Genomic DNA, 9249 nt, shown 5'->3' on the forward strand with positions numbered 1-9249 from the left:
GAAGACTATCAGGGAATATCCTAAAATGAAGCTTGAACAGAGAAGCTATAACACCATGGGGAAACACAAGAGAAGAAAATCCCAGGAGGAAATACCACAGTGTAAAGACACTGAGGTAGAACATATTCCGGGTACTTGACAAGCAGGCCCCTGTGGCTGTGGCTAAGTAGGCCCAGAATGGGTTGCTAGGAAATGACATTAGAGAAAACCCAGCCTCGTAGGCCATCACAAGAATTGGCTGTGACTGCCGCATGATCAAAGTGAGGAGCAAGGTAGAAGGTGAAAGACAAGTCAGTAGGCGGCCAAAATGGAATGCATGCAGTCTTAGGGTGTCCTCTACTATAGAAATGCTAGAGAAGACAGAACAGGTGATAGAACAGATGAGGTCAGTTGTTGAAATAGGAGCGGCGGGGCTGCGTCCCCGGCACCCGGCCGCCCGCATGGCTAGCTTATACCCAGAAATAATTACACGGAAACTGTATTCTTTCAAACACTGCCTGGCCCGGCTAGGTCCAGTTTCTTATTGGCTAGCTCTTACATATTGTTCTAACCCATTTCTAATATTCTGCGTAGCCCACGAGCTGGCTTACCAGGGAGGATCTTAACCTGCATCTGTCTGGCGTGGGAGCATCATGGCGACTTCCTCACTGAGCTTCTTTTTCCCAGCATTCTCTTCTGTCTACTCCGCCTACCTAATTTTCTGTCCTATGAGGGCCGAGGCAGTTTCTTTATTATTACAAGACCCACCTCCATCATTTCCCCTTTTTTCTGTTTAAACAAAAAAAAAAAGAAGGCTTTAACTTAACATAGCAAAATTACATATAACAAAACAGTTATCAAGTAAGAATTACAGTTACAATATTTATATCTATTTTATCTCTTATCATAACTAAGGAAAACTATAACTATCTATTCATTCTTCAACTCCATCAAAGACTCCAGAAGGATATAATACTACCGATGTAAACAAGAAATAAGAAAACTCTAGAAATGACAGAGACATCTCGCTGCCTGGACAGTCACCCAAAGTTCCTCTGTACCGTTGGGGCATCCATCTTCGGCCTACAGGCCCATGGTATCCAGAGACATTTCCATGAAGCAGGAAAATTTAAAACCGCTCCTATTTCAACAGTCAGTGATGGTGCACAGCTGGAATTCTAAAGACAGAGAGACAATAGGCAAAAATTTGAGGCCTGTCTGGGCTATGCAGGGAGACCCTGTCTAAAAGGAATAAAACGTAAGGACAAGAAAGTTGATGGGATCCTTAAACCGGACAATGAACACCAATGGACACTGAAGACCAGCCTTCAAAGACAAGAAAGAAAGAAAGGAAAGAGGATAGAGCAGAGCTACCTTCCAGTCATTACAGGAAGGAAAATGGTGCCCCAGAGGCCAGAGAAGGCAGCAATGCTAGATCAAGAGGCAGAATTCACTGTATTGAGTGTGATGGGTTAAGGGAAATAAAACTGAAAGTTGACTATAGGATTTGAAACAGAAGTCCTTGTTTTTTACTGCTGAGTAGTACTCTAATATGTATATATTCCATACTTTCTTCATCCATTCTTCAATTGAAGGGCATCTAGGTTGTTTCCAGGTTCTGGCTATTACAAACAATGCTGCTATAAACATAGTAGATCATATACTTTTGTTGTGTGATAAGGCCTCTCTTGGGTATATTCCCACGAGTGGTATTGCTGGGTCCATGGGTAGGTTGATCCCAAATTTCCTGAGAAACCTCCACACTGCTTTCCAGAGTGGTTGCACAAGTTTGCATTCCCACCAGCAATGGATGAGTGTACCCCTTTCTTCACAACCTCTCCAGCAAAGGCTATCATTGGTGTTTTTGATTTTCGCCATTCTGACAGGTGTAAGATGGTATCTTAAAGTTGTCTTGATTTGCATTTCCCTGATCGCTAAGGAAGTTGGGCATGACCTTAGGTGTCTTTTGGCCATTTGAACTTCTTCTGTTGAGAGATCTCTGTTCAACTCAGTGCCCCATTTTATAATTGGGTTGATTAGCCTTTTACGGTCTAGTTTCTTGAGTTCTTTATATATTTTGGAGATCAGACCTTTGTCAGTTGTGGGGTTGGTGAAGATCTTCTCCCAGTCAGTGGGTTGCCTTTCTGTCTTAGCAACAGTGTCCTTTGCTTTACAGAAGCTTCTCAGTCTCAGGAGGTCCCATTTATTCAATGAGGCCCTTACTGTCTGTGCTGCTGGGGTTATATGTAGGAAGTGGTCTCCTGTGCCCACGTGTTGTAGAGTACTTCCCACTTTCTCTTCAATCAGGTTCAGTGTGTTTGGACTGATATTGAAGTCTTTGCAGACAAATGGATGGAAATAGAAAACACCATCCTGAGTGAGGTAAGCCAGACCCAAAAAGAGGAACATGGGATGTTCTCACTCATATTTGGTTTCTAGCCATAAATAAAGGACATTGAACCTATAATTCGGGTTCTTAGAGAAGCTAAATAAGAAGGAGAACCCAAAGAAAATCATATAGGCATCCTCCTGAATATTAAACTTCATCAGGCGATGAAAGGAGACAGAGACAGAGACCCACATTGGAGCACCGGACTGAAATCTCAAGGTCCAAATCAGGAGCAGAAGGAGAGAGAGCACAAGCAAGGAACTCAGGACCGCGAGGGGTGCACCCATACACTGAGACAATGGGGATGTTCTATCAGGAACTCACCAAGGCCAGCTGGCCTGGGTCTGAAAAAGCCTGGGTCAAAACTGGTCTCGCTGAACATAGCGGACAAGGAGGACTACTGAGACCTCAAGAACAATGGCAACGGGTTTTTGATTCTACTGGACCTATTGGTTTCGTGGGAGCCTAGGCAGTTTCGTGGATGCTCACCTTACTAGGATTTGAAACAAGGTAAGTGGTTCATAGTATTTTGATGATATCATTGCCAAAATCAACATTTTTGTGTGCAAGCTAAAGCTTTTCATGACTAAAATACAGCAGAGAAATTGGTACAAGCTTTGACTAATCTGAGCAGGGAGAAAAACATCCTTGCTCTGGTAACTACTGACCTTGACAAAAGCAGGTCGGCTTTTCATTTTGTTTTGTTTTCTGAGTGAGTTATGAAGGGAAAAGAAACTTGATAGTGGTGCATTCAAGAGACAAGGTGATAAAAGGAAGTGAAGATAGTTAGAGATAACCCCTTTGAAGAACTTTGCCACAAAAGAGAGCAGAGAATAGAACCAATTGTTCAAGGGACATGGAAGTTCTAAAGAACCTTCTTCTAGACAGGAGGCAGAAGTTTGTACTTAGATGCTGACTGGAAAATTCAGAAGAGGAAAGGATACTGAGGATGCAGAAATCAGGCTGGAATGACATTCTTGATGGTGTTAAGGATGAGGAGATGCTCTTTCTCCATGTTCCCACCGATCACAGCCATGGTAATTTTAGTTTCTATGCTCCCAAAGGAGAAAAGTCCACATCAGACCTGGTATGATGAACAGTCACCAAGATTGTTCAGCAGCTGAGAAAGCAGAAGCAGAAAGTACATTCGGTCTCTAGAGTGGAAGGCACACACAAGCTCTGAGCAGCTACAGTCAAGGGTCATACCCCTACTGTCTGTCTGGCAAGGCTTTTCCATACTCTTGGATGATCCATGGTGTTCTCTTTCCTGAAATTGGCAAAAGCTTTCCTAGAAGCTGTCCGTACCCATAATTAAATCTGTAACAACTAGATGCGTTGGATAAAAAAATCTGTACAAAGCTATAATCACCCATAACGTTACCAGGTGAAAAGACAGTAGTGCTTTGTGGGTGCTGGGGTGGGTGGGCTAGGTCTTCATGAGAGCCAACCAGAACTACAGGAATTCATTCTGTTCTTTGCCCAGAGCTCTGTCCTTATCTAGTAGCTTGGCTATCTCACAGTCGATCACAAGCCCCTAGTGTTGTAGGACTTTAGTTGAGTCACTGTATGGGGTGGATATTAGAATCAACAGTCGTTTTTTAGAAGTGCTTTGACTTTGAAGAATCCTTGTGGGAAACAGTGATTGTCTTGCTGAAGGGGCTTTGCAGCCATCCCATGACTTTGGTCACAAGACTCCTTCGGCACACCTGAGGCGCCTGTATTATTGTGTATTGCAAACAATACATAATAAAGGACTAAAGTCACGAGGGCATGTGATGCCCTCCTTCAGTAAGACATGTAAATTAGATTAGGGACCTTGGCATGCAGAAATATTTTGTGTAACTTTCAGTAAGAATGCCTTTGTATGGCTGTTCGGGGTTCAGCCCATCAGAGAGGCTGGACCTTCCTCCTGCCAGATAGACATTAAAATTTCATCTTGGAATGCCTTCTAGCCCAAAGTTCTTGATCTCACCATTTTAACTCTAACGCTCACTTTAACTCTTTCCTTTTGTAGCAGCGCAGTGGAGAGCAGGGATCCTGCAGGAGCTTGCTTTGGTAAAAGTCAGCTTTAGTGCCCAAAGCGGGAGGCTGATGGAAAAAAGAAGCAGGGAGACATGTGGACGTTCTCCATTGATTGTTTTTATTTTCTTGATGGTGCCAGTAAGCCAAGTCAAGAATTCAGCAGAGTAGAAAGCCTTCTGACTGCTACAGTACAGACAGACTCAGGCAACCTAGGCTAAATTGCTTTTTCCACTCCAGCTGGTTCAACTCCTTAAGAAAATACTCACGCTCCCTCTTCACCCCAACAGAAGTCATGCAACGGAAGGGTGGAGAGACAGCTTTGAGAGGCTGATTTCTGTCACTGGATGTGGTTAAGAAACTCCCAGGGGATTGATGAAGATCTTCTCATTATTAGGAGGTAGTAAATGGCAAGCAATGGGGTGGGATCTTTAAAGGAAGCATGCCACCAGGAACATGCTTTTGGAGACTCCCTACCTCAACCTGTTCCTATATTCCCTTCTCTCTCTGCTTCCTGCTCCATCATATTCTAAACTGTTCTGCTTTTCCATGCCCTTCATGGACTGACAGCTTTTAAACTATAAGCCAAATAAATAATTCCTCCCTTAAAGTTTCTTATGTGGCAGACTATGTCCCAGGCATTAAAAAAGTTACATATACATGTTCCTCTAGTCTGGCCATTATGAGAACAGTAGAAGATGTTTGAGTGTCCCATGCAGTGACCCCTGGAAGGATAAACTGTGGACTCTGTAGGCACATGTAGATTGAGTTCAAAAGAGAAGAAATACAAGGGAGTGACACCCTTGATCTGACCAGAGGCTGGATGCAGCCTATAAGGAAGACTTCTCTACTCCAAAGGCTTTCAGGCATCCTGTATTGCATTACATCTGGAAATGTCAAAGGAGAGACACAGCTGCCCTGCTCTCCCCTGGCCTCCTGGAGGCCTCACACAAGCAGAGAAACAGAAAGAATTCAGGGAGTCAATTGTTTGCTGGAGATGAGGGTGCAGGTAGTTAAGATTTAGCTAAATGGGAGTTGAGAAGACGTCCTAGCAAAGGAAGAAGCAGGCAGAGGTTGGAGTCCCATGGCACTCGGGTCTACACACAGCACATTGCATTAAGGGGTGAGCCCCACAGCACCCTCTCCTCTCTCTGCTCACAGCACACTTTGTCTCAGCCTCCATGCTGCACACTCTCTGTCAGGCTTGGGATAGGCTCTAAACTCTCTTAGCCACTACAGGAAGCAACTGCCCCCAAATACAGTCCATGCTCATGTGACTCTGGAGTCCCTTAGTGTTTGACAGTACCTTGTATATTCCCTTTAAAATAAGAACGGCGCCATCTTACTTGCATTAGCTATCACAGAAATCTGCTCGCTCTTGCCGATGTCCAGACACACTTGGATGCAAGGGGCGTTACATGAGGTAGCCAGCTGCTGACCATTGTGGTTTGAGTTTGGTGTGCAGCTCATGTTGAAATATATTTCTTATTATGATATATTAAGAGATGGGACCAGTGAACCCGTTTAGAAGGTAATTAGAGCTCTGCCCTCGTGACTATGCCAACCCATTCACATGATATGATGTGCCAATGGGTTCTCTCAGGAGAGGTTGTGCTATAAAAGCCAGTTTGGCTCTAGTGTCATGTTCCATTCCAGTCTCTTACCACAGGCTGACCTATTGTAAACCTGAGGATCCTGACAGCAAGAAGACCCATCACGGGATGAACCACAATAGCCTTGTTTTTATTTATAAATTAGCCAGCCTGTGGCAATATATTATTAAAAACAGAGGACATAAGAAAATGCCACTGTCATTCAAATGTCACAGGTACTATATGGCACTGAAAATCCTGCAGGAGCTGAAGAGCGCTTGAAGGTGTTGGGAGCCCTTGTCCCGGGGCTTTAACATTGTTGTCACTATGGCTTTTAGTATCTTCCTTGACATTTATGCTTTCGTGACAGTTTACCTGCCACTCCTCTTTACTTTCTGGTACTCAGTTCTCCCACACCTCAGACAGAGGTGGTGACTGCTACAAGGTGCTGAGACATGACATGGGTGTGCTTGTGTATGCCCAAGTAAAATACACATCCATCAAATGGCATCAGAGAACTGTATAGGAGCCCTCAGGTGGCCCACCGGAAATAGAAGCCCAGAAGCTGACGACTCTCATCATGTAAATCTGGCAAAAGGTGACTTTGGTTGGTTGGTTTAGTTTGGGTTTGGGTTTTGGCTTTGGTTTTTTAAGATAGGGTTTCTCTATGTAGCAGCTCTGGCTGTACTGAAACTCACCCTCTAGACCAGGCCAGCCTTAAACTCACCAGAGAGTCCCCTGCCTCTGCCTCCTGAGTGCTGGAATTAAAGGACTAACTACCACCGCACAGTGCAGGAGGTGGCTTTTAACTGCAGGCGGCAACTGGAAGGGCTGGCTGCACCTAAGGGTGAGTGGACAGAGGGCTTGCAGGTGGCTAAGACAGACACAGGGTTCCCCGCACTTTTTTAAACTTCCAAACTTGAACGAGAAAAACTCTCCGAAATGAAAATGATGCCACAGTTTACCACTTCAAGGGCAGAAGCAGAGCAGTAACTAAAACGTGCGAACCCAGGTCCTTTCCATTTAGTGGAGGCTCTGAAGATCCACCATGTTAACACTTTCCACGGCCCACCCTGAGCCCTACAGCTGGTTGGGACCGCCCAGGCTCCCACCTGGGAGCCACCACTTACTTCCTAGTCTCCTGACTATCGGCCAATATGCTCAGCTCTTTTCACTTCAAGTTCCCCACTTTTAAGATAGAAATAAGAGCAGAACATGCACGACCCAAGGGTGGAAAGGACACACACAGTCACATGTGCACAGGCTGGGCCTTACTGGATATAGCACTGGGTGTGAAGTAGCTGATATGATTGCTCATGTGACCAGAAAAATCAAAGTCACCGTGATCAAAACTCAACTTGAGTTGACAATTAAAGCTGACCCCCCCCAAAAAAAAATCACAATTAAATGAGTTGTCGTCGCTCAGAGTGATATTTAAGATTTCTCTGTAATTTTTTCAATATTTTAATTAAAATATACAAACAAATAGAAGTTTTTTTCCCCCCAGGTCAACAGAATTCCTGATGCTAACTTTGCAGTGTGACAGAAAAGCATCGCCCTGCCTTGCGAGTCTAAATCACAGGAACACCAGCTCCTCAGCTGGCTTCTATACTATGATCCTCACCCTGTGTTTCCTAGCAACGGCTTTCAAAATCTCCAAGAAAGACCTGGGAAGATCATAGCAGAATACAGCTAAGAGCCAATGCTTTGGATCATCAGAATCCCAGAATTAATCCCAGCTCAGCTCATCAGACACATCGTGAATTTAGATAAACTCCCCACCCTCCAAAGGCTCAATTTCCCTGACTGCTGATGATCGTAGGCCTGTCTGGCCCGACGGACCCTACAGGGAGGGGAGTGTGGATTGAGGAAAGAAACAGACAAGAGACAGAAGACAGAGTCGGGGGGCTTCCAGTGAATCCTGTAAAAGACCCCTGAGTTTATTTACTCACAGTCTTTATATACCCCAATCAAAAGAGGAGGGCACAAGACTTCCATGGTACAAAGAACAAGCAAGCGTAATTATCTCCTTACAACTCAAAACCCCTGGTCACCACACCCTAAGGAAAAGCATCCTGTTGCCTGGGCTTTGGAGAGTAAGCCATCCAGTAGCCACACCTTTGGACAAACATCTCGTTGTTCATCCTTGAGGAGCAAGAAGAGGTCTGAACTCTCTGACCTTTAGTCAAGATGGAACAGATTCAAAACTGTGAACCCTCACATAGGACCTGCTTCTCAAGGTGCTCTGCCGTGGTGCTATGGGGTATACTCAGTGTTCTCAAAGACAATTAGCCTTGTCTAAGTAATTCCTCCAACATTTAGCAGCTCCATGGCTGCCAGCAGGGTAGCTGCATCTCCCCCAGCCCTTCTCTATGAAGAAGATGACCCTCATCCTCTCCGGCCCTGATATACTCCAAACCGTGATCCCGGTCTCTAGAGTGTGCAGCAGCTATGGTTTTACTAACATCATTCTCCCCTCCCTAAACATTCATTTCCTTCACCAAGATCTGGCTCTTCACATCCTCTCAGCCTGTAAGAGAAAAAAACAAGTTCTTATTCTTCAAGATCGTTCTAAAAGGGCTAAGAAATCTGTATACTGGAGAAATGTTTGACAACGCCACTTTAAGAAGATATCAGACCATCTCTGATTTGGGCTTTTACTTCATAATAAAAAAGAAGCCCTAGTCTTCACCTGGGTGCTCCACGCAGCCTCCTGCTAGACAGATGGATTGCTTTGTTTGTAAGTCTTGTGATTGACAGCTGCAGGCCGGCTCTACCATCGCCATCTCTCCGTGAGCGTCCTGATTGCCCCACAGGCTCGTTGCGCGTTGTGTCTTCCTTTTGTACACTCTTCTGCTACGGCTGTTAGTCACTTTGGATAGAGGCTCAGTTATCTCGGCCCCTTCTCATAGTCAGTGTCGGGAAATAGTTACTTTTTTTTTTTTTAAGACCAGGTCTTACTGTGTATATCTGGCTGTCCTGGAACTAACACAGACTAGGCTAGCCTCCAACTCAGAGATCTACTTGCTTCTGCCTCCTGAATACTGGAATTAAAAGCTTACACCACCAGCTATGCTTGGGGAGTATTTATTTAATATGTATTTTCATTCAACAGACACCTATTAAACGACATCAGGTCATGAGCGATGACAGAGAACGGAACAGATGCCACCCCTGTCTTTGTGGAACACATTAGTCTAGATGAGAGAGAGCCATTAGGCAAACGTAGAACAGGCTAACTATAGTAATGAGCACTAAGAAGGAGAATCA

General features: G+C 44.7%; 1 long non-coding RNA gene across 1 annotated transcript in view; it reads right to left on the reverse strand.

The window, feature by feature from the left end:
- Positions 1–759, reverse strand: part of LOC126511289 (uncharacterized) — a 127146-nt gene extending 126387 nt beyond the window's left edge. The window contains exon 1 of the long non-coding RNA XR_007594649.1: positions 641–759. This is a non-coding gene — a long non-coding RNA (uncharacterized lncRNA). The remainder of the gene's footprint in view (positions 1–640) is intronic.
- Positions 760–9249: the final 8490 nt, after the last annotated feature.

The sequence above is a fragment of the Alexandromys fortis genome, unplaced genomic scaffold (assembly GCF_014885135.2).
Source record: "Alexandromys fortis isolate MF-2015 unplaced genomic scaffold, M_Fortis_MF-2015_v1.1 scaffold_97, whole genome shotgun sequence".
Classification (NCBI taxonomy): Eukaryota; Metazoa; Chordata; class Mammalia; order Rodentia; family Cricetidae; genus Alexandromys; species Alexandromys fortis.